This window comes from Patagioenas fasciata, chromosome Z (genome assembly GCF_037038585.1).
Source record: "Patagioenas fasciata isolate bPatFas1 chromosome Z, bPatFas1.hap1, whole genome shotgun sequence".
Classification (NCBI taxonomy): Eukaryota; Metazoa; Chordata; class Aves; order Columbiformes; family Columbidae; genus Patagioenas; species Patagioenas fasciata.
In genome coordinates this window covers 52,870,439-52,895,661 of record NC_092560.1, presented here as the reverse complement: position 1 = coordinate 52,895,661, position 25,223 = coordinate 52,870,439, and the positions used below count along the sequence as shown (strand labels likewise).

General features: G+C 38.3%; 1 long non-coding RNA gene across 1 annotated transcript in view; it reads left to right on the top strand.

Annotated features, from left to right (window-relative positions):
• The window catches only part of LOC139826413 (uncharacterized), a 46,065-nt gene extending 21,633 nt beyond the window's left edge, over positions 1 to 24,432 (top strand). The window contains exons 5-6 of the long non-coding RNA XR_011736452.1: positions 18,460 to 18,553; positions 24,390 to 24,432. This is a non-coding gene — a long non-coding RNA (uncharacterized lncRNA). The remainder of the gene's footprint in view (positions 1 to 18,459; positions 18,554 to 24,389) is intronic.
• The last annotated feature ends 791 nt before the right edge of the window (positions 24,433 to 25,223 follow it).

Genomic DNA, 25,223 nt, shown 5'->3' with positions numbered 1-25,223 from the left:
TGCCAAAAGAGCTGTGACTTGCTGTCTATGAGCACCTGAAGTACTGTAAGATACCTTTTTGGAAGATTTCCTGTTCCTCAGATAGAAGATACCTGGTTCTTACAGAATCTGCTATCAGAGGGCCTGCTGTACTATGTTATGATAATGATTCCTTCCATCCTGAATAGTAGTAAAAAGATAATAAAAACTAATCTGCTGCCAACTTTAGGATTTGAAAAAATGATCTTAGAACCCAGCAAGAAAACTTTCACATGTGCTGTGATTTCTGCTGGAGGAGAAGATTTTACCACACTGTGCTTGCATTTCTATTGTTTAGTACAGTCACAAAACCCTCTGACACAGAGTAAGGTATCTGCCTGCAGAGAGACCCCTTACTAAAAGGCTCTTAGGGAGAATGGGTATTGTAGAGCAATCTTAAAATACCCCCTTGAAAGTCTTTGAAAATTTTGACTATACTGGAGAAGAATTGGGATGTACAAAGATGGCATAGAGGTAGGACAGTCAGCAAGAAAGAGCATGCTGAGGAGCAAGTGGACACTTCAGAAGTTACTTGCTGCGTTCCCTGGGAGCTGCAAAGTGAAATGTAGTTTTGAAGTCTAGAAGGGGAGTTTCCCAGTCCTTTTCTGCCAGTGGGCCAGGATCTGAGAGCAGCTGCAGCAGCAGCAGAGAAATGTAGTGAGATCCCACCAGGAGGGGCCAGACTTTACATGAAGCCAAGAGCCAGAGAGCTGCAAGACAGAGAACCTACAGCTGCTATTAAGGAGCGCTGCTTGGTGATGCAATGTATATTGCATCCTCCAAGATGACTACAGGACCAGTGACCCTAAGAGAATCAGCTGTTTCATGGAGCTTGTCCCCAAATTCATTTATGATTCATAAACTACAGAACTCATTCAAGTAGGAAATTGTTGAGTTCAGCATTTAAGATGCCACAAATGGAACAAGTAATTGCTTGGAACATTACTGGATGTAAACAAGCTTTATCCCACTGATTAATTCTTTTCGAAGAAGAATGGTAATTAGACCTAAATATTATCAATAGATGTCAGAGATATGAGGAATTCATATATCTCAATTTCCTTTATAAAGTCAAGTGGCAAAATTAGGTTTGTTCAAAGTTCACTATCTGTAATTTTTTTCCACTGATCCTAATGGTAATAGGTTCCTCATTCTTGATTTTGTCATTGCTAATGACTAGCTCTGTAGTTAGACTTCACATGTCACATAAGATAATTTTATTCCATGCCATCACCACAGTAGAGGTACCCTTCATTCGTGTCCCTCAGGGACAGCACTAGCTGTGCAGCTGCAACATAAGCTTGAGCTCAGTACCATGATATACACTAATCTGATAAAGCACTATATTTGGGAGTGCTTTAGACTGATATGCTTGGACTGGAGCAGGGTCTACACTCTAAGACAGCATGATGTTGTTCAGGGAGAGCTCAGGGAGGCGTTTTTACCACTGCTGAGCTGCCAGCTACCTGTGTGAGGAATTGCGGCTTGACGGGGGTCTGCCACCCTCAACCTCTTCCCACTCTCAGTTGGAACCGCAGGGTTGGTTTCACAAACAGAGCTCTGACTTTAACCTCTTTTTGTACAGTGTTATTGCAGCTTAACTACAGCTTACACACATACAGTATATGTCCGAAATAAGGCCTGCAAGTGTATTTGTACCAGACCCTGCTGTTTGCTCATAGGGCCATACACTTAGCAGATCAGGTAACCACCAGTACTTTGAAGAAACCTTCTTATGTCATGAAGTTGGTAGTGTTGTTTAGACATTTCAGTGGATGTGCCCCACTTATTACTATTTTGCTTCAGAAGTCCCAGAGAAATTTTTGTACATTCAGGGAGGAATATTAAATAGCCTTTAGCAAATAGAAAATTGGATCAATTTACTCTATAGTTTTTTCATTTGTTCAGTGTGTTCTATTTGGTGTCAAATTATCCTCTTCTTATCAATGTAAGAATGAGTTCTGGAGAAGACATGTATGCCATGAAGTATTTTGCGACAGGGCACAAAATATGACATGAATGTAAATAACAGGTTTATCATCTGTTCATTTATATTCATAGATGATTTAATTTTTCCTATTCTTATGAGATTTTGGAAGAGGTGGTAGAATGTTCCTTAAATCTTGATCATCCTTTCCATAAATAGCCATAAAAAAGTATGACAAAGCGGTGCTGAAACCGCAGGAGATGTCTTTAGTTTCTGAGTGCAACTTGTGCATACTGTGAGAGCTTAAATTCTTGTATGGCTCCTAGACAAGCCTCTGCTGAAAGACAAGGTTTAGATTGCTTTAGATCTAAACATGTGGCATTTTACTGGGCATTTTATATTTGATTTTGGAAGATTTAGTACCTTTAGATCTTTGAAATACCAACTGATCTGAAAGAAAAAGGTAAGATTTTAAGACCAGTAGTTAAAATTTGGAGAGTATTAAGCATTAATAAATTCATACCTGTAAAATGAATCTAGGTATTTAAATTGTTCTAGTTGCAAAAGAAATCAAGTATTCATATGAGCTTAACACCAGAAGAACTGTCTATCCCATATTTAACAACTTTAAAAATTCCAAAATTCTTCCTACCCCTAAATTTCATAGCTTCCCTTTTTTTTTTTTTTTTTTTTTTTTTTAACCTGATTTAGATAGTAATCTCTTTTGTAACAAGACTTTATCCTCTTCAGGTTCAGCTACACAACAAAATGAAGGTATGACCGTAACATGTCGTAGCATATCCACACTGACTTCCTAGGGCAAGCACTAGTAACAATAACAGTCATTGCGGCAGCACAGTCTTAATGTGTGCTATCAGAAAAGGAACTCTCCGGAGACCCTTAATTAAATTAGAAGCGGTATACTAGGATGTGGTACAACTGCACTTTCCTAGACAGACTTATCTTTACTTTCTCATCAAAATCACCAAGCAGGTTAAGAGCACAAATCTTCATTGACTGCCAGTAAAATTTGCTATATTAACTCATTGAGGCACTTCATAAGTCTTCTTCTAACTTATCTGTACAGGTTATACATACAATAAATATTGTTCTTCTCTCCATCTATCAGCCAATCAGAAATAGGGTTGTTTGAGCTAATGATATACTAACAGTTCTCTCTGGAAGAATAAAGCACACATCAGCTTTGTAAAAAATAATAGCTTCTCTCCTGCTTTAAATTAGATAACTAGATAAAGTGTATTACATGATATCATGCTCTAAGAAAAGACCATTAACCATCTGCTTATTATTACGGATGGTTGTTTTCAAGTATTATCTGCAATCATCTTTCTTGTTACATTTCATTCTGCTGTTAGGGGAGCCAGCAAGTAAGTGTGTGACATTGTGGTAGTGGCTCAGCAGTTAGTGTGGATCTTTGGTCTTACACGTTATAGTCCATAGCCATTATTTTTTTATTTATGGAGAATTTGGATTTGTATATACATATGCTGCAATAACTTCTCTAAATCAGCCTGGTATACCTTCTTTTACATACGCACTCTTTATGGCCCTGAGTTCTATTCTGCACTGGTTCATGCTATAATAATAATAATTTGTTAATTTCTCTTCCTTCTGAAGGCTTACAACAGCTCTCAAAGCCTGACATGAGAACATATATTTTAAAACCACTCAGTAATTGCTGATTTAAGGTCCAGACATGCTAAGTGGCATTCCTGTAGATATCCTCTATTGCAAAGGAACTGTAATGTAGAAACTCTTCAAAAGACAGAAGTTGTATTTTGATTCTTAAAAAATATCTCTAAATATAATGCATAGGCTGTGGGCATGCAGAATAATCCATAGAGGAGCTAGTGAGCAACATTTTAGACTATACACCTAAACAAAATAGGATTTCACATTCTATTTCAGAGCTGATTTAAGAGCTGATGGTTTTGTCTAGAATATGCAGAAAAATCAATCTGAATTAACTTTTAAAATGGATTGGATAGACCACATTACATTTCTGTGTATCTGACTCTCATTTAGAATGTATTAATTTACTTTGTAAGTAAATGTAGTTAAATTGAATTAGGGCCACTTTAATTTTGAATGAGAATGTGCACATAATGCAGTTAAAGTAATTACAACTCTAAATTCACACCTTTAGTTAATTTGAATTCATTTTCTCAAGTGTTCGCACACATATAAACTCTAAATCTCACTGAAGTCAATAAAGAGTTCTTTAGATGTGCGTTATTATGTATCCAGAGAAAAGAGAGCAAGCAAGGCAGCCTAAAGGAGCATGTCCTGACAGCCAATAATGCTGTGGATGCAGGGCGAAGGTAGAGTTTTCTATCTAGTAAAAAGTATGGTGAAAGCAACTGTCTCTGGTGAGTGGTATCATCTAGTACCTGAACACTGAAAACATTTAAAACCGCCTTCTGTCAACGTTTCATTATATCTGTAATAGCCAGATTTTTGATAGGGAAATAATGTTATCAAAATTGACTGCAGTGGGTTGCTACCACTTGACAAGCAACATCACCTATGACAACAGAGAGGCATTTAATGAACCGTGGGTGTTGATTACACAAGCCAAGTTCCCTGCTCTGCCTGCAAACTGCAAATCTTAATGACCTGGTTTCTGCATAACTGATGCCCACCCGCTGCTGGGTGTGCTTGGACTATGTACAGCTTGCCACTTCTAAGAGGAGCTGCAAATGGAAGAGGCTGAAAAAGCATTTATTTGAGCTATTGAAAAAACAGTGGGAGATGTGAAGGAAGAAGACAGGGATAATGTCTTTACTCTTACAGTGCAAATTAAAACTTACATTACGATAGTCAATGTGCCAGGTAAACTGCAGTGTTACTGCCCACAATCTCTGTTCAAAGGTAACAAAGTACAAAGACTGCATAACTGAGAAAAGCCAAGGGTGAATGTGAAGCAAATAACTTGGCAATAGCTGTGTAGGGATGAGTGGACTGTACTGAGAAGTGAAAAAAGAGGATGTCTGGCATTCAGAACTTGTTTGATTAAAACTTGCTTTTGTGCAGGTGAGGTGAAAATACTGCAAGACTGTAAATCTCAGAATTTAAAAATCAGCACAGGATGGCTTGCAGTGAATGTAAAGATCTGTGGTGTTTCAATAAAAGTGAAAGTTTTCTAAATTAATATTTTGAGTAGAGATAATGTGCTTCTTTTCTGCATCATCTTATTTTCAAATGTGGTAATTTTAAAAAGTCACATTGAAATAAACGATTTGTCTTTTCCAACAGATACATCAGATTTATAATGAAAATAGTTTGTTTTTTTTTTTTTTTAAACCTGTATTATCTTCTGTCTTAATTTTACATAAAATGAAAGACAAATCCTGAACTTTCACATTTTTAACACATACAAGCCACCAGATAATTTCAACTTAACATGAAACTGTGCACCTGAAGTTAAATGAAGATTTATAGCAGATTCCCATATAAGCAAAGTATAACCTTCCACATCTATATTTAGACATTTAAATATCTAATAGCCTTCTTTCAGAAGAGCAACATTATTGTATTTGTTAAAAGAAAATCAAACTGGTATTCATGGGCCTATAGATGACTTGTAAGTACATCAGGCTTATTCATAGAGAGAAAATATTAGTGAGACCCAGAAAAAGAAAGAAAATACAGTTGATAGAAAATAGAGTGTATATGTATAATGTAATGCATGATGGATTACATTTTTACATTTGTTGTCACAATTTTTGGTTTTCACTAAGGTATCATTTTAGTTCTGCTTGGATTCGAACGAACTTAGACTCAGTAACAAATTTCACTCATTAGCATGAAACAGGTTCAGGATATGGACTGCAGGAAGCTTGCTGTTGTTGAATATTGCAAATCTGTGATCCTATTTTATAGTTCTAACTTCTGAAAAAATCCTAATGAATCATCAGGAGTTTTGTGTATGTACAATAAGCAGTGGACAGCACTGAGCCCATGGCATCCTTTCATAGATGTGCCTCCTGCTGTCTTCCGTGACAGCTGGCCAGCAGAATCCGTCCTCTTGATTTTCACTTCAGCTGTGGAAATGAAATACATTGTCACAGAGATTTCCCCTGAATTGACTAAATGTTGTTTATCCCAGGTTCTTCTTGCAAGCAGTTTATCAGAAGAAAATGCTCAGCAGTCTTTTAATTCAGAAGCTACCTCTCAAGGTAGAGGAACCTCTCTGTGCTCCAGGGCAAATCATAATGAAAATTCCAGGTTTAACAACATTATTTTAATGGCAAAATACTTATTTTATCCTTCTCAATTGCATTTAAGCAATGGGCTTTCTATTATGATTATTTATGGTTATCATTTTGACTGCTCTGAGCAGCAGTGTCTCGGCTTAGTTGTCTTCTCTGCTCAGGATGAAACATGAAGTTTGAAAGAATGTTCATTACCTTCACGGCATGTGTTGACTGCACCAATTCTTCATCTGCCAAACTGCATATGCTGGCTTCTGTCTCATCTGGAGACCTTTGGAACTATAAGTAATTGATCAAATTAATTCTAATATAATCCCACACAGACCCTGCTACCACTGCAGCTTGTTAACCTTATATGCAAACAGTTTATTTAAACTGTCTGGATGACATCATGAAAACTACCTCTAATATATCAAAAAAGTATGAAATGAAAGCCTGTTTCAACATTTTTCCCAAGACGTGACTTCATGTTTGGTACTTTTTTTTTCCTAAGAAACAGAATTTGGAACCTGAATACTTACTGAATTAACTTGAATTCAGTTACCCATACCTCCCAAATTACTGGATTTTTACTCACTCTTTAAGAAAGAAAACCCACCTCAACTTTCAAATCATCAAGTTCACCACAGTAACTTTGTATGTAGTAGAATGTAGCAATTCAAGGATCCTAGTAGCAATTTTCTGAACTGTGTGCTCCCTTTTCTCTCATGATGATGATTCTCATTCCTACTTTTTGTGGACCTTTACATCTAAATCAACTCACTGACAGATTTCTATCTTTCCATATGGACTCTGCTCCATGTATTGCCTGCTTATAGGAACCACAGTTTTTGGTTGCGCAAAATATTAGAACAGTTTTAAAACTGCTTTGCAGTTGTTCCCATCACGCTGTGTACTTCCTGCTTTCATACCGGCTGTTGGTGGTAGGATGCTATTGACACCACTGTGAAATGATCTGGCGTCATGTGTGAAAGACAAAATGTCTATGAATCCACTGTCACAGCAGAATATATCACTTAGTATGAAAGTAACTATTCATAAACCGTCAGAAATGCCAAGGGTACCTAAAACAGCAGAAAGCGATTCTCATAACAAAATAAGTGAGGACATAAGTCTGCACATGACTGGTTGTGATTTATAGGTACAGAGTGTTCCCCACTGCTTTGGGATCCCAGCTGTAACTAGACACGACATGGCAAATTAAAGATAGGACAGCAGTCTCAGTTTCAAGATTTCCTATAATTTGTCACTTTAACTGAAGCACTTAGCCATCATGATGTCATATATACATATAATTTTTATATATGTTTATATATTTATTTATATATTATATATTTTATATATATATATACATATATATATGTAATTTGCAAAAAAAAAAAAAAATGAAAACCAAGATTAAAATATTTTAAAGATATTACCACAATCATAAAAAAGTCAAATAGTATCTCATTTGCCCTCATCATTAGTGCTTAGCTGAGTAGTAGGTAGGAGCTGTTAGACCTTCTGGTACTGACTACCTCAGGAAAAATATTTAGTACTTCCTAAACACGGTTTCAGAATGGCAAGCATGGAACACTGTCGTGAGAGCACTCCTAAAAGGACAATACATTGCCATAATGTCTTGTGATTAATATACTACTAACTAAGCAAAAGTGTCTTTTTCAAGTAAATCGGACTGATTCTTGTAGGCCTTCATGACGATATTATAAGTTTTCTTTGCTCTAGGCTAGTCAACAGTCTTCCCAGAACACCACAGTCATAGTAGAAAGCCTATAATACTCATTAAAGTTGATTTCTTCTGGAGTTGCTCTATGCTATACACTGTAATCTCTGTTTTTATTTAGGGCTAATTGGCAAAATTTCAGTAAAAGTTCTTTCTGAAAGCAGATATTGAGATGTGAACTTTTTTAAAAAATGTCATTTTTTCAGATCTAGGATAAATTTTACAGTCAAAATTAGAGACATAACTCTGAAATTATGCTGTTCTTCTGGGACATAGGAGCCCTAAGTTCAAGTCCACACTCTACATAATTTCTCTTGCAGTAACTTAGGAGACCAGCTCCACCACTTTGACAACAAAGGAAGATAATATCATCCTGATTGAAAAAATACAATGTTTGTTCAAAAAATTTAAGAACTGGCTTGTTTCTGAAGGTATTCATGCAAATAGCTGCAGAGAGAACACAAGTTATCTGACATAAATGATACGCACAATACTCTAGCCAATTTCTGAGGATATCAGGATGTGAAATGCAATTTATGGTGGTTTTTTTTAAGCTTATATTAGCCAAGTAAGAAAAGTGGGGAGATATGGCTACATTTCCCGTATCGAATTTCACAGATCAGGTTTGTGTGCTGGAGTTTTACTCCATTATTTTTTTCCTAGTTATATTATGTAGTAGAAAAATATTGCGTTTTCCTCACAGACCTTCCTCCAGATACAAACATTCAGGGTAGCCAAGTGAACCTCTAGACTGCTATGCAAGGGACAAATTCCCTAAGCCAATATCTTAAAACCAAAACATATTTTTTCTCAAGCATAGTAGGTTGCCTTTTCCTAAGCCCTTAGTAATGACGAGCAGTGATCACCCATTGCTGAAAGAGGGAAGTGTAATGACTTGTTCTCATAAACAATGACAATTAGAAAGAGATATGCCTCCAGCCACAAGACCAAGGAACTTGTGGCAAAATTGTGTGTAGGAGCCACAACTTCCACCTCAATGGTCCAAACCAGGGTTCCTGCAACGGCAGGTGTAAACGAGTCTGACATAGAAAGCGTGGAACACACCATAACTAACCAGCCTGTAGGAGAAGTAAACCCAAGTATTTTCAGTTTTACAAGGTCAACAGGTCACTCTATCTATTTTTCAGCTAAGCACATGCACAGACTGGCAAAGTTCCCTACTCGCGCAATCTTTCTTGATTTCTTTCCGCACAGCCCATAATTCTGTATTAGTCCATCATAAACAATTTGTGGTAAGAACAGGCACTTTCTGTTTATAGCTAGTGATGCTTCAGTGCTGCACGTATGTAAAAATTCCTCTCACTTTTATAATATTTAAAGGAAAACTAATCCCAACAGAATTTATTACTGCAATAGAAAAGTAGTAGAAGGTTGTATTTACGGGCATGTTAGTTTCTTCATGGATTAACCAAGAGAAATGTTAACAAGATCTGCAAGAAACAAATACATAAAATTATATATATTTTTTTCTTTAGGAAACAGGAGCAATATAGACTATTTCTGAAAATGCCACTGGTTTATGCATCATTGCAGTTAATAACTTATTCTAGGTATTAAGTCTGTCACATTCCTTTGCCTTAGAATAGAATTGAAGAATTTACAGCCAGAGACCCAAATCTGACCTAGCAATTTGAAAGCATAACAGAGATATGAATTCAATTATTCTCTGTCCAAGTACTGACACACATAGCTTGTATCAGAGAGACATCTGAACAACTAATATTTAATATCGGACTGAAATTATTACAAAGATGAGAACATGAGGATTATTCAAAACTCATTTGCTGAAGAGAATTTACTCCTGAAAAGAGGCCATCAACCAGCTTCAGTTGGTAATGTTAAAAGTCTCTCCAAAGAACAATAAATTGGGTCTGCTCTTATTTTGCATGTTCTACGCCCTCACGTTTTCAAAGCCACCTGTTTTTTCAACTTTGAAAAACCCCTGATGCCCTCATCTTTGCAGATACCTTTGTGACAACAGCAATATTAACAACCTGTTACTAAGACCGAAAGTATTACTCCCAGGTTTGGGAAAGTTTTTGTTTTGTTTTGTTTTGTTTTTGATGTAGCAGATAAAATTGTGTAATTAAAAAAGGTGAAAGCACAACCATGGAAATCTTCTTTTGCACTCTCTTTTTTTTTTTTTTTCCCCAAAAGAATTACAGAACATCTTTTATTCTGCTAGGCTTTCCTGAATTTTGCCAACTGCAAGAATGACTTAAATATTATAAAGCTCCAAGAGCCAATGGCTTCTCTTGAAGATGTTAAAACATCAGACAAAGGATGGAAGAATTGATTGCATCACAACACCAAGAATAAATGAAATTAGATGTGTGTGATGTGGCAGCAAGACATGGGAATAGCTTATCAAACATATTTTTGGTCATCAGGAACCTTGTGCTCAAGCAAGCAAGAAGACAAGGAACCAGAAACCCAGTAAAGGCTTTTGAAGTTATGACCTCACTTTGTTACCTTTTTCTCAGGTAAGATTTTCCATTCAAGAAGGTGGAAACACTCTTGTAATAATAAACACAGGGTCAGATCCTCACCTCCTTCCCAAACAGTGGTGGGAGGTAGGGCCTTGGCGGTAGCAGGGAGCACCTCCTCCCACTGCATACTTGCTGGGTAGGTCCCAGGCTATTATCTCATCCCCCAGGCCATCCACGCCATCCATCAACCCTTATCTCCCCATGGGCCCAGCACTGCCTCACGCCCCGAAAAAGTGCTGCTGTGCAGGGAAGCCAGGGCTCCAGGTTGGCAGCACCCAGTGGGGCTGTGGGGGAAGGCAGATTGGGGGCTGCTCCTCCTGACACTGTCCTCATGGTTTAAAGTGGCTGAAATACCAGTGCCCAGGTATGGGACAAGCCCCCTGAAAGGTGACAGAAGCTGAAGACTTTGACATGTTTCAATCACATTTAGTTTCCATCTCTTTGAAGCTCAGATGGTCATATCTAATCTCTTAGGATGTCTGCACATTTTCCCCAAGCAGCCAGATGCTTGCAGACTAGCACAGGATCGTGTGTCAGAGCAGGGATGTCAAAAGCACTAAGTGTGCCAGCCTTCTCAGTGTCTTCACAGGCTGATATTAGAGTATCTCTTCATAAGAGCTTTGTTGCTGCACTGGGGATGGAGTGATTTGCTCTTCAGACATTCAGATCATACCACTCATCAGAGACACAGAGTGAAAAATTCTTCATATTGCAAAAAGATGGACAAAAACCTGTAGACTTTTGGCATTTGGAAGGCTGCAGAGATTGGTGTGACATGGGAAGAAGCTAGTCTAAGATGGAAGCACAGCCAGACACAGAATATCTGTTGTGAGAAGATAATGTTTGTGTGATGCAACAGCTGCATTACAGCAATTTTTTGCAACTTGCACACTGAAGAAATCTTGGCAAAATTTCTTGGCCAAAAAAGGAGAATGTTGCTACAGTTTGATTCCCAGCAGAGGAAAGAGAATGGGGAAGGACAGCAAAAGTGACAGACAGGGTTAATCACAGTGCAGTGAACAGTCAAAAGGGATGCTTTTGCTCCCCATGGCTGGGAGCAAGCCATGTTAGCTGCCAGGTGTGACTATAAGGGAAGAAGCTGAGTGTCAGATCTCAAACGTGTACACAGAATATGAATCACTTGGTTTCCTATATGTTAGCATTTACCCACGTGGAGTGCAAACAAGTCAGGTAGCACTTTACATTTTCTGAGTTCTGGTCAAAGATGGCTGAAATACATACAGAGCAATGAGGGATTAGGTACTTAAGAGAGTACACCATTATTCATGACGGCTAAATTATATTTGCCTTTCATTTTCAGTGCAAAAGCTCATTCTTCTGATAATTCCTTAGACTCCTCGATGGGATTCCTGATATAGTCAGTAAGGCAAACTGAAACGATCTGAGCCAGAGCTTCCCGGAACACAGCTTCTAAAAAAAAACATTTTTAAGGTCAAGAAATGCTACCAGCACTGGACATACCCAGAGAATTAAATCACAGCAATGAGATTTTCCCAGAGGATCTCAGTGGCTTAATATTTGCTGTTAGTAGTTTGTTATGTCCATTACCTGTTTGCTGAAGGAACTGCTAAGCTTTGCTGGGAAATGTCTACGCAGTAAGGGGGAATTTGAGAGGTCCCTGTCTGTGTCAGAGCTTCTTGCCTCTTTACAGGCACGAACAGTGTATCTCTTGCATTTTGCAGGGTGGTGGTTTTGGATGCTGCTGGCTTGCTGTGTAATTCATTTGTTTGCCACTAACACAGGACGTACATGCCTACCCTACTGCCAGCAGCCTCCTGGGTGGGTTATGGTACCCTCTTACTGGCCAGGCTACACTAGCTGTATGCCACTGCTGTGCCAAACTGGCCCAGCTTACAGTCTTCTCTGCGTAACACAACTACTCACTGGCCAATGCTGACATGTGTGCAGAAAATTGGCCAGTGTCAATACCAGGGACCAGAAGTAAGATTTTGTGGGTCCTCATCCCAAGTCTGAATTTCCTGGTTTACAGGGACTGGATTTTTACCTGTTATGATATTCTCTCTGCTGTGAGTACAGCAAAAATCCTCTGATGTAAAACATTAACTGTTAAACAGTAAAAATGAACAAAATAATAACTTACCTTGTCATGAAACTAAGTCTGATTATTGTTTAAAGTATCTAACATACCATAAGAAATCAGGAATATTTGCTTCTTTTACTCTGAAAATCTCTGTATTTTCCCAAAAGGATGCATAGTTTTCATTTAATTTTCTTAAATCCTTGTTAAGAGTATTGCTTTGAAAATATGGAATTTCTTTCTCCTTGTTGCATTTAATGACACACTTGTCAAGAAAACTTGAATTAGCAAATCAGTGCTCCAAGCCATAAATTTTCAATTTAATAAACAGTTTAACTTCTGACTGTTATCACATGGATTTCATTTATTTAAAAATTATACAGAAAAAACTCACTATGAGTTAAGTGAAAAGGGCAGCTTTTAATTATTCAGTTAGTTTTTAGTGAGAGAAAATAATGATGATTCTCTCAGAAGAGAATATTATGTAGTTTACATGACACAATGCTGAAAATGACAGACATTGAGAATAGTAAAAATCACCATGGAGTAAAATTGGTGAGAAATTATTTTTCTGAGAAGACAGGAAATATATGCTGGCAGCATAATACTTATAATTTGAAAAAGATTATTATTTGACCCAAATTGATTTCTGTATGCTACACAGGCAAAGAAATATTTTGTGTAGACAATATCTGGTTCAGTGCTAGACAATTTAATGCAAACAAGAAGGCAAATGTAAAGAGCACCTGTAGAGTTTTGGCACTTGGAAGGTTGCAGAGATTGGTATGATGTGGGAAGAAGCTGGTCTAAGATGGAAGCACAACCAGACACAGAATATCTGTTGTGAGAAGATAATGTTTGTGTGATGCAACAGCTGCATTACAGCAATTTTTTGCAACTTGCACACTGAAGAAATCTTGGCGAAATTTCTTGGCCATAAAAAGGAGAATGTTGCTACTCTCTTCCTTTCACTGACAAAATTCCTATGAAAACCTGTTTAGCCAGCTCCAGAAAGGAACATGTGGGCAGCCTGCATCTTAATAGAGGCAATGTGTTTCCCTAAACTGGCAGTGCTAATGAGAACTAATAAAAATAAATTCACTTACAAAAACGTTTAAAAGCAAGAGACAGAAAGAAGAGGGAGCACCACTGCCAGTCTGCTATGATAAAGCCCGAGCTGGAAGAACTCTGTTTAATATTTTTTATTCACTTCCAGAGCTGGGCTTGAGCGAGAAACTGATTTAGATGATGAATATTTCTGAAGTGCATTAAGAGAAGGCTGATGACAGTGCGATACACCTTTATTTGTGAGTTTCTTGATAACATACTACTAATAAATAAAAGTAGCATTAACTCCATTGTGTGCAGTTTAGTTTGAACTGTGTCTGTATATTGGGATTTTTTTGCCTATGCTATTTGGGCTGGTGGGGTGAATTATTCTCTACTGTGTGTTGTTTTCTGCATTTGGGAACAACGAGGATTCTAGAATGGATTTCTCTGGGTTTCACTTTTCTTTGCAAATATGTATTAAAAGTGTTGCTGTTGTTGTGCATTTGCAGAGTCTGTGGTTGGACACTGCTATTTCCATGTGGTGACACAGATACAGGAAAGGTTTGTGAGGTGGTGAGCCAGCTCCATATATGCCCTTCAGTCCATAAATAGAATGGAGATAGGTGTTGTAGGAGAAAACACTGAAAGACAGCCAGATGGCAAAGAGGTCTCAGTTCAGACTCTTCCAGCATTTAGGATAATGGACTAAGAATGAGGATATAAGGTGTCAGAGGGCAAGTTATCTCTTCTGTCATCTTCTGTCAATGCTGTGTGCTGAAGACAGCAGTGCTTAACAAAATGTATGGTCTGCTTATGCATCTGTTATTAAACAATGATTTCTTACCTAACACTATGTACGTGATTTACCACCAAAGAGCGAAGAATGACTGGGTGCAATTAAAGTCTCAAGCATCAGTTTGCCTTATGACCATTGCAATCTGGCCTGACCCTTAAAATAAACCTGTGCAAAAGTTAACCTCATTACAGGTATTAATGGTTTGCAGCAACAGACCTCAGTTATAACACAAGTCAGAAGGAAATTATGCCAGAAGCAGGCAGAAAGTAGAAAATAGTAAAAAGTCCCTTTCCAGCTTTCTTGTAGGCCATCTTTAGGTACTGGAAAGCTGCTGTAAGGTGTCCCCAGACCCTTCTTGTCTCCAGGCTGAAAAACCTCAACTATCTCAGCCTTTCCTCACAGGAGAGGTGCTCCAGCCCTCTGATCATCTCTGTAGCCTCCTCTGGACTCACTTCAACAGGTCCATGTCTCTCTTATACTGGGGGCTCCAGAGCTGCATGTGGTACTCCAGATAGGGTCTCATTAGAGCAGAATAGAGGGACAGAATCCCCTCCATTGACCTGCTCTTCAGGCTTCTTTTGATGCAGCCCAGAATACAGTTGACTTTCTGTTCTGCAAGCGCACACTGCTGGGTCACATTAAGCTTCCCATCAAGCAACATCCCCCATTCTCAGAGGGACACCTCTCCACCCTGTCAAGGTACCTCTTGGATGATATCCCATCTCTCCAGTGTGTTAACCTCACCACACAGCTTGGTGCAATCAGCAAACTTTCTGAGGGTGCACTCACTCCCACCATCCATGACACTGACAGATATGTGAAATGGCACTGGTTCTAATACTGATCCCTGTGGAACTTTATTTTATTTTAATATATTTCAGGCACTAAGAGTGAAAATATTACAACAATCTAGAAAGTGGCAGAAGCATCAAAAACCTTGTACAGCAAAATCACCTGGCTTTAGAGAAAATCACAGAATGAGGCAGACAAACTATAATAAGATGCTTCCCTACTAGAAAAAAAATCACCTGCTAAGGAGGGGTTTAGGACAGGGACCAAGGTAATACCACAGACAGGTAGCAGTAGAGGAAAAACCTGCTGTGAAGTATTTCATTTTTGTGATTCTTTAACAATTTACAGAAGAAATGTCACATAGTAGAAGTTTGGTTGTCTTCTGGGAGTCATAAATAAAATAGATCTGTAATCAAAGGACAGAAGAAAAAAGACTTTGCAGATATTTAATTCTTATTTATACTCACTTCCATAACTTATGACTCAAATGTAAACGTGGAAGGTTGCAGCATACAATAATTCAAACTCTTATATGTTTTCCTGTTCTACCCTGCCTGCTAAGCATTTCCAAAGCCTGAACTCGCTACTTTAATTTATTGCTTTCTGCCCAGTGATTAGAGAAAGGTGTGAAAAGGTCTTCAGAAACAAAGTGGTGAGCTATCTCTAGGATTTGTTACTGCAGCCCATTCGTCTGTGATCGATAGTGTGTAGCAGTTTGAGTCTCCTCCATGGTCTCCTGAGAACCTGTACTTCAGCTGGGGGAACTGCCAGAATGTGGATTTCATGCAGGCACAGGGGCGGCGTGTTTTCTTCATGCTGGATACAGAGATCCTCAAAGTGTCTGGAAAAATTAGGACAAAATATTATTTCTAGATGAACTGTTAGTACATGATAAAATATTAACCAGCAAATTCTATCAAATATGATTTAAACTTAAATAATAATTCTGTCTGTTTTATTGATATCCCTTGTCAGAACCACACTCAGGAGCAATAAATATACTGAGGGAATGACAAGCTTTGGAGGGATAAACTGTGAAAACCCCACTGAATTCCCCTTGATTTATCTCTAAATTCGGTTTGAATCCTGTAGGTTGTATAGATGACGGGGCTGTAAATTGTGTCCAGGATGTTCCCTCGTCCTTCTTGCACACAGCAGAGAAAGGGAGATTTGGGGTAAAAGCTGATGCCTAAGGGATCTGCCTTGCTTCCCTTGTCTCAAGGCACAGCATCCTCAGCCGTGGCTCAAACTAATAACAGAGTGGTCTCTGGGATCAGCTGCCACCTGAAAGTTCCCTGAACAGACTTTCATTTCAGTGTAGCCCCAACCTCATCCTTTACAGCAGGAGAGCTGTCAGATGCATTGCATCTGCTCACTTTAGATCTGCTGAAAATTGCACTTTTTCTCTCCAAAGCTACACATTCTCCATGATGCTGCTGTGACAGTTTCTGGCCCTTGGCATAAGTGCTGTGAGGACATGGGAATTGCGTGGGACAGGGAGCCTGGGATGTACATTTTCTTTGTTATCTTCTTATGCCACATCGCAGTGCTCTTCGTTTTCAAGGGGCAAACCCTAATTGTCTCTTTACCTATTACTCACCACTCAGTGACTGTGGCAAGATACAAAAGAAATTTCCCATCTAAAGCCATAATAAACAGGTGTATTTACATAAGTTCCTTCTCATTTAAGAAACATACTGTCATACTTAGATGTTTCATACCTTTTAGAGGTCACCTCCTAGACAAAGATGTCACCTCTGATGGACCTGGCAACTCACTTCAGATAGGTTGTGCTGAACAAATCTTTTTGCAGAGTTACTTCAAAAATGTCCTCCCAGTGTTACATGCCTCATCTGCTTACTGGCTTTGCAGTGCCCTCAAGACAGGTAGAGCAACTGCCAAAAAAAAAAAAAAAAAGGCTTTGGAGTGTTTAAGAAAGAAGATATGGTAGCCCAGGAGGAGTCTTGGTTTAAAATGCAGAATAGGCCAGCGCCTCTTGTGTCCAGCAACAAAGCTGCAAGAGATTGTGTGATGACACAGTTACCATATTTTAAAAGTTGAAATTTTTGCAGAATAGGACATGGCAAGAATAAGATTTACAGTATGACTGACTAGTTTCTTTTCTTGTATGACAGAAACACACCAAGTGAACTTTGCTTTGTACATCTTTAGTCCACGTGGGAGTGTCTGTTTTTTTGGGGTAACACAACAATTATTCTTCTTCACAGAACCGTAGGTACTGCTATGACCTGTTGTCCTCCTAGACAGTACAAAATACTGTCTTTTTGATGGCCACTGAACTGCTCCCACACCAGTGATTTGGATCTTCATAATGCTGTGGTGATAGCAACCATTATAGCTTTGAGGAGGGTCCTTCAGCTCACCCTTGTGGAAGGCTTTCTTTCAGATTTTCTTATGGAGCTATCATAAACGGCATAATACAGACAGCCAAAGGCAATGTTATGCAGGAATTTATGCTGTTTAGCTAAAAAATCTTGGTACTGAGTACTTAAAAGGTTAACATGTGCACATGAATTTATTGAAAGATCATATGCACCTTTGCATAAAAATTTATTTTCATTGCTGCTATATGAAAATGGAATTTGGAAAAGTAAAAGTGAATAAATATGTGTTTTTAGGCGGTCTTACATAGTCATTTTCTCTGATTTGTTTTTTCCTTAGCTAAGACTGTTTCGTTCCTCATGAAGGCCTAATGTGCCCTATGGGCACTACGGTAGTGCATAATGGTTGAATTCAAATACAAGGAATAGAATTATTTCTGTAAACATGACCTCATTTTTAATGACAGCAAAATATCAGTGAGAATCAAAGATGTGATCATCTAAATTTTCTAAGGCTTGATGTGGGATTCTGTGCTGCTAACCTTGACTGGTTCTCTCCAAGGAAGGCTGTGTGTAAGAAAAATAACAGCCAGACAGATGTTAGAAACTCCATAGTCTAGTTCCAGTGTTTATCTGTGGTTCATGGAACCTGAACTATCAGGGTTTCTTATAGCAGCAAAATTTCATCAAGAACAGAGAGCAGATGTACAGAAATCTCAGACAGCTATCAAAAACCCTCTTCTTCTGCATTTCTGTTTCTAGCTTGACATTTGAAAAAATGTTTTTTTCAAATATTTCAGAAACCTGATTTCTAGGATTGAGTGATGATTCATGGCAGCAAGGCTAACAAATGTGTCTTTGACAAACTGAACCCCCATCCCACCAATTGTCCTGGTTTCAGCGGGGGTAGAGTTAATTTTTTCCTACTAGCTGATATAGTGCTGTGTTTTGGATTTAGTATGAGAAGAATGTGGGTAATACACTGATGTTTTGCTTGTCGCCAGGTCGTCAAGGACTTTTCAGCTTTCCATGCTCTACCAGCTGCACAAGAAGCTCGGAGCGAGCAGAGCCAGGACAGCTGACCCAAGATGGCCAAAGGTCTGTTCCTTACTGTATAACATCATGTTCAATATAGAAACTGGAGTAGCCTGAGGGCAAATACCATTGGTCAGGAAGGGCTATTTGTGTTGTAGGTGGTGAGCAATTGTATTGTGCATTGCTTGTTTTGTATATTCAATTATTATGATCAATATTATTTTCTCTTCCTTTGCTGTCCTATTAAACTGCCCTTATCTCCCACCAACAAGTTTCTTTTTCCATTTTGATTCTCTCCCCCACCCCACTTGGGGTGGGGTGAATGAGGAAGCAGCTGTGTGATCCTAGCTGTCAGCTGGGGTTAAACCATGACACACCAGTAAAGTCCCTGTTGTCTGTACATGTAACTTCAGTAAAGGGCAGTACCAGAACATACATGCATGTGGAGGAGAATGCCCTGTAGTGCACAAAGTAAACCATTTTAGCAAACATAAAGGTGAGGAGACAGCTTACCCTGGAAAGGCAGCTGGTTCATTTTTTCAGTTATGACAATTTGTTTTGCCTTTTCGTTGTCCACACAGAAGCTAAGGCCATTCTGAAAGGGCAGTTTCCACTCCAAGCAGGATGTGTGGACTGAATATCAAACAGCTGGTAAGATCTGATTGTTGTATGTCCTTAGAGTATCTTCAGTGTACTGAAACAGTCACTTAAAAAAAAAGCCCAGAGAGATAAATCATCACTGAAGCAATGCAGAACAGACAGTATTACATAGGGAAGTGGGTTTTCATTTCCAGTGATAAGCCTTTTTCTGTTTTGATGGAGTATGCAGACGGCATTTCAGTCATCAAATTCTAGTTGTCAAAGTCATCAGCAATCCAAGATTCATGATAATGACATACTGAAAGATGTTGGTCCTATGGAGTTATATGTAATAATTAGGAGGGATATCAGAGAGCTCTGTGGTGTCAATCTGAAATGCTATTTCTGTGATAGCTGTTCAGCATTTACCTGGATCTTTTGAAATCTCAGGAAAAATTAGGTAGTTCTACATTTCCAGTTCATTCTTCAAAAATCCTTGTCCTTTTCCTGCTTCCCATAAAGTCCCTCCAATAAATGATTTTCTCTCCTACTGTACAAGCAGGGAGGGCAGTAATACATGGCTGAAATATTAATGAGAAAATATCTTCACAACTCAGTTAGAAGGACTGGAAATCAGCATTGCAGACCTGCATGTACAGCATATGTATGGCAATGTTTGTTAACATGAATATGAATGAAGAAAAAATAGTTCCTAATAGTTTTAATTTTGCTGGTGGTGTCTCAGAGAATGTTCCTGGGACTCACACATCAACATCCACCATAACTGCAGATTTACTGAAAGGGAAGATTTCAAACAAGAAAGACCAGTAATTTCAACTCTTTCTTAGACTTTGCCCACTCAGTGCAATTGCCTCGATTTCCATATGCAACTTTACAGCAGATATTAATATTACTAATTAGCCGAGGAAAAATATTACTTGATTATTTGTTTTGTTCAACTATAGTGAGATGCTTTGATATAGAGAGAGTGGTAGAAGAACATAGTGAAAAGGAGACTGCTGCAAAAACTGCTGTACCGATGCACAAGTTCTGCTACAACTGCCCTTTCCAACATTAACCAGCAGCCATGCCTGAGCCCAGATGAGAGGCTGAATCTGTGCTAATACACGAAAGGGGGTCAACTAAGACCAAATTGCATAGAATAACCCACAGCTATATATATAAGCTCTCTTTAAGTCCAAACCAAGGTGGCTGCACATGAACCACCTGTTGGGAACAGCCCCAGCAATACCCTATGTGCTTTGCAGTATGCTGGCTGGCAGGCTCACATGGTGCCAGGATATTTTAGCAGGTTACTATGACAGATAATTGTGCTCCAGTGCTAGAGGATGTTTCCCATGTACTTGAATATAGTGCTGTTCGTAGGACTAGTAAGGGTTCTTCAGAAAGTAAATAGCTGTCAAGCCATAAGTTTATTTTTGGACAACTAACACAGGAAATAGGAAACCCTGTTTTGTTCCATTCATTAAGAATTAATTAGGAAAAAAATTCTTCATGGAAATGATTGTCAAGCACTGGAACAAGCTGCCCAGGGAAGTGATTGAGTCACCATACGTGGACATGTTAAAAAGATGTACAGATGAGGTTCTTAGGGACATGGTTTAGTGTCAGGGTTAAGCTAATGGTTGGACTCAATGATCTTGAGGATCTCTTCCAACCATAATGATTCTATGATTCTATAATTAGATAGAAATTTTACAGACTGCTTGGAGGGACGAAGTTAGTTACCAAGTGTATTTTAGCTACTTGCAATAAACTGAAACCACAAGAGACATCCAAGATACATCCATACTACAATACCTAGCTAAGGTAGAGTGCTATTGTTCCTAAAAGCACTGTCTGCAAAAGGATGTTAACTACAAACAACAAAAACCCAAAAGATACTATGGTGTGGATCATTTTAGAAGTCCAGTAACAGACTTGTTTTGCCTTTTCTTATGGTCTCTTCGCAACGGTTTTTCGTTGTTGTTGTTGTTGTACCCTTAGGATGGGAACAAATTCTTAAATAGCTTCCAAATCCAGACATATTGACCAGCTTAGCAAATTTAAACTAGTGATGTGGAAGATATGCTATAAATAGGTACAAATCAAGATCGACGTGTAAATCTCTAAGATTAAGCTTTGTACTTAAACATTACTACATTTTGGAGTTACTTTTCATAGCAGACCACAACTGACTCTTAGACTGGTTTGTTAGTTTCTACAAGCATCAGATAATTGTTTCTGAAAATTTCCTAGAGTTGGTGTCTTATATATAAATAAAATAATACTTGCTAATGTACACACCAAAGCAAAGAAGGTAATATTATAAAACTGTAACAGAGAGATACTTCAAATTATAATATATGAATGCAAGCATTTTTAAAGTCATTCTCTGTCTTTTTCAAAATTGGAGACCCATACTCTTTTCATTTTATACATAAAACGACATCTCTTCTCCTTTAAAGAAGCCAGGTTATCTATCAGCTTCAAATATCCTGTGTGCACCACATAACCATGGAAGAATTGAGGTAGGAAGAGACATCTGGTAGAAGGTCATCTTGTCTCTCTCCACTGCTACAATAGTGCCCCCAGAGCCAGGTTCCTGGGACCATGTCCAGGTGTGTTTTGAACATCTCCAAGAATCGATACTCCACCACCTCCCTGGGCAACCTGTGTAATGTTCATTCACTCTCACAATGAAAAAATATTTATACATTCAGAGGGAACCTCCTGTGTTTCAGAGTGTGCCCATTGCATCTCTCCCTGTCACTGGGCACCACTGAAAATAGCTTGGTTCTTTGCACCCTCCCCTCAGATATTTATATACATTGATAAGACCCCCTAAGACTTCTCTGCTCCAGGATGAACAGTCCCAGCTCTCCCAGACTTTCCTCACAGGAGAGGTTCTCCAGTCCCTGATGTGTTTTTCAGCCAAGACTTTCTGGCTGGTCATATTAGAAAAAAAAATAGTCCATTTAGGGGAAGTGAGGAAGATGAAAAGGATTCATACATAAAAGGTACTGGAAGTGTCTGGACACAGATCTAGACTGCCCTTATAACCCAACAAACTTCCTTCATGCTGGCTTTATACCTGTCCTTCAAAGTATGGATGTTACTGTGGTAGACCACGGTTGAGGAATCAGCTATTTTCCAAAGAACTGAGGTGGTAATGGGTTTTTCAATTAAGGAGACATTTCTTCCTGAAATTAAGAACAGAAATTAATGGGATAATATAAAGGTAGGATTTCTAAATGACAGTTTTATTTTGGGCAGATAAACACCATTGAGTGAACAAGAGAGCAGGTAGAGGAGTGCACAATGGTGCAAGAATCGAGTTAACCTTGTGTGCAGCATTGTTAGCTCTGGTAACAGCACAGGAATGAAGGATGGAGTCCAGTTTATTTACATTTGTTTTCTGTTTGAGAGACAGCCAAAGAAGTAAAATAAAATGAGAACCTACTCAAATACATGCTACATTTCCCCTTAAATTGAATTTCTTATTTTATCAGGAAGCAATACTTGCACTGATGTTAGACAGGCAGCTAAAAGGTCAGCAAGTTCCCTTGGTTGCCTTTTGTCAAGGGTTTTTGACTTGTCTGTGAATAAAGATCTCCCAGGAGGAAGGTAGACCTGAATTTCCTGTCATCTTGAAGACAGCAATGAATTTGAAAATGTTACAAAAACCATGAGGGACTTGAAGCACACCTTCAAATGCACTACTGATGCCAAGAGCTTCCCATGTAAACATGCACACAGAGTTGTTTTGGATTTGTTCTGTCAACTTTTTGTTGTGAAACAAATTGTTGTACAGCTTCCCACCTTGAATACTGAATGAATCTGATGGTTTTCCATTACTGCACTATGCCTAATCGGGACTACAATGTCTTTGGGCTAGTTGTGGTGCTGGCACACTCCCAAAAGTGGTGTGCTGAACCAGATTTCACTTTCCATCAGGTCACTCTCCTGTGACTTGCCTGGCTGTCCCATCCCATCCTGCTCTCTTGCAGCCCTTAATACTCCTTAAAAGTACCAAAGGTTGAGATGGTATTAACAGGTATCTGGGTAAAAAGAGAAAGTTCTTTTACTCATGGGGAGTATTAATCATTCCAGGAAGTGCATTATTTTCTCTCTAACAGACAGAGCTAGAGTTAAAGCTTTTTCTTAGAATCTTGAAGGCAGATGATTCTAATTCTTGCAGTGTTAATGGGGGATATTTTGTCAAAATATATGTCAGTTGTTGAAGCCTCCATTATCATATTTTCCTCACTTAAATTAGTCAGTGAAACACAGTAATATCAGCGAACAATATATTTGTAATAACCTATATATTGCATACAGGAAAAAAAAGATTAAGAGAGTGAAAGAATCTGTGTTTTTAAGTCCAATGACTCAGCTTGTTTTTCAGTGTTACATCAGGCAGCAAATAGTGTGGAAAATTATCTATTTAACTTGGAAATTCTGTGTGATATCAAATTTGCAAGGAAAAAAATGAAGGCTCACTGTAATCAGAAAGAGCCTACAGCATTCTCAGGACGCTTAAGAAGTTGTTGCATAATGGTTGCTAGTAAGATGTTCACTCTGTATTCATCTAGCTATTTACATATACATTCTTACTGAAAACAAAGTAGTGCTTTAATGTAATTACTGTCCTCCTGAGTAACTGATGTATCCTTTATAAGTTGCTATGAAAATAAAAACAAGCAGAAATGAGAGGATTATCAGATATTATCAGATACTGTGTTATTTGTCTATTTGAGACTCCTTTTTCTCCAGCCCTCACCTCCCACCCCAGGAAAGTGTGTTTCTGGATAGATTATTGAAAAAAACTCCACAGGAAATATAGGCTACTCTTTGTTGCATAGTTTGGAAAATTTGCAGAGGAAAAAAGCCTGTAATTTAGACAGAAGTTTATTTCAGCTGAGAATTTAATTATTAATATTATAAAAACTGTTCAACATAGTGAAGAAATTGGTTTCTTTATCATTACCATTCATTTAGAACTCCTTTGAAAACTGCTTGTGGCAATTCTAGGGAAGTGTAAGACCCAGAAATGCTAAGACCATGGCAGAATGGTGATAACCAAGGAAAATGGAGGTTTGCCACCTATGTTCCCCTATTTTATAATCACATAGGTGCACAGAGACATGCATATAGAAGCAGGCACTTTTCACACAATCATTAATGGATTTGCAGGAACTGCAGATCAAGATATCAAAAGTAATGTCTGAATTTTATGGATTTGAATTACTTTTACAAGTGGCAAGCCCAGTTCTTCCAGAATATGTATTCTGAAACCCTTCCATCTTCCATTGTGCAGGTTGCACGTGATGTGGTCAGTGAGATTACACTGCTGCTACTCACAGTTCTATTTTGTAAGTATTTACCTACAGATACTTAGTTGTTCCTTGTCTCTAATTAAGGCCCTTTTATATCTGAAACTTGCTTTGCAGTCAGTTGCAGTTCTGAAAATACAAAGAGGTTTGTATCAAAAGGAAAATGACAACAGAGGTTGAAGACAACTAATTTTAGATCTTCCAGCTTTCTGATTCTTTTTAAAAGTTAAATGTTGTTTCAAAGGATGTTCACTTAATGATCTTTGATTTGTGCTGTCTAATAGGTTACAAATGGCTGCAATTCACAGAAGTTATCTCTTGATTTTATCTTTTTGGTTACAAACAAAACACAAAGCTCAACACATGTTAATGGGACTCCCAGAAGGGGAAATGAAGGAAAAAAAGGTAAAACTTTGTGAAGGCCACAAAAGTAATTTGGTTTAATTAAATAAGGGCTAACATTTTTATTTCCCTGATGGATGCATTACCTGAATCAATAGGAATGTATACAGACTAAGGTGAGAAGAGTACAAATCCAATCACAAAGTCTTTTCACCGTTGTACCGAACAACTGCAAAATGGATCATCTGGTAACACTTTCAATTAAAAGTCCCAAAGATGTGTTTCATGCAGATCTATAATGCAAGCAAATGCTAAATAAATACATGGTTGTTTGCAATAATCAGCTACTGAATATAACTACTGATAGTGCACGTTATTACTGATAGTATCAATACGGGCCTGTGTCTACTATAGTAGGTACATTTATTCTGGTTTGTAATACTGAGTAATTCTGGTTTGTAATACTGAGTATTAAT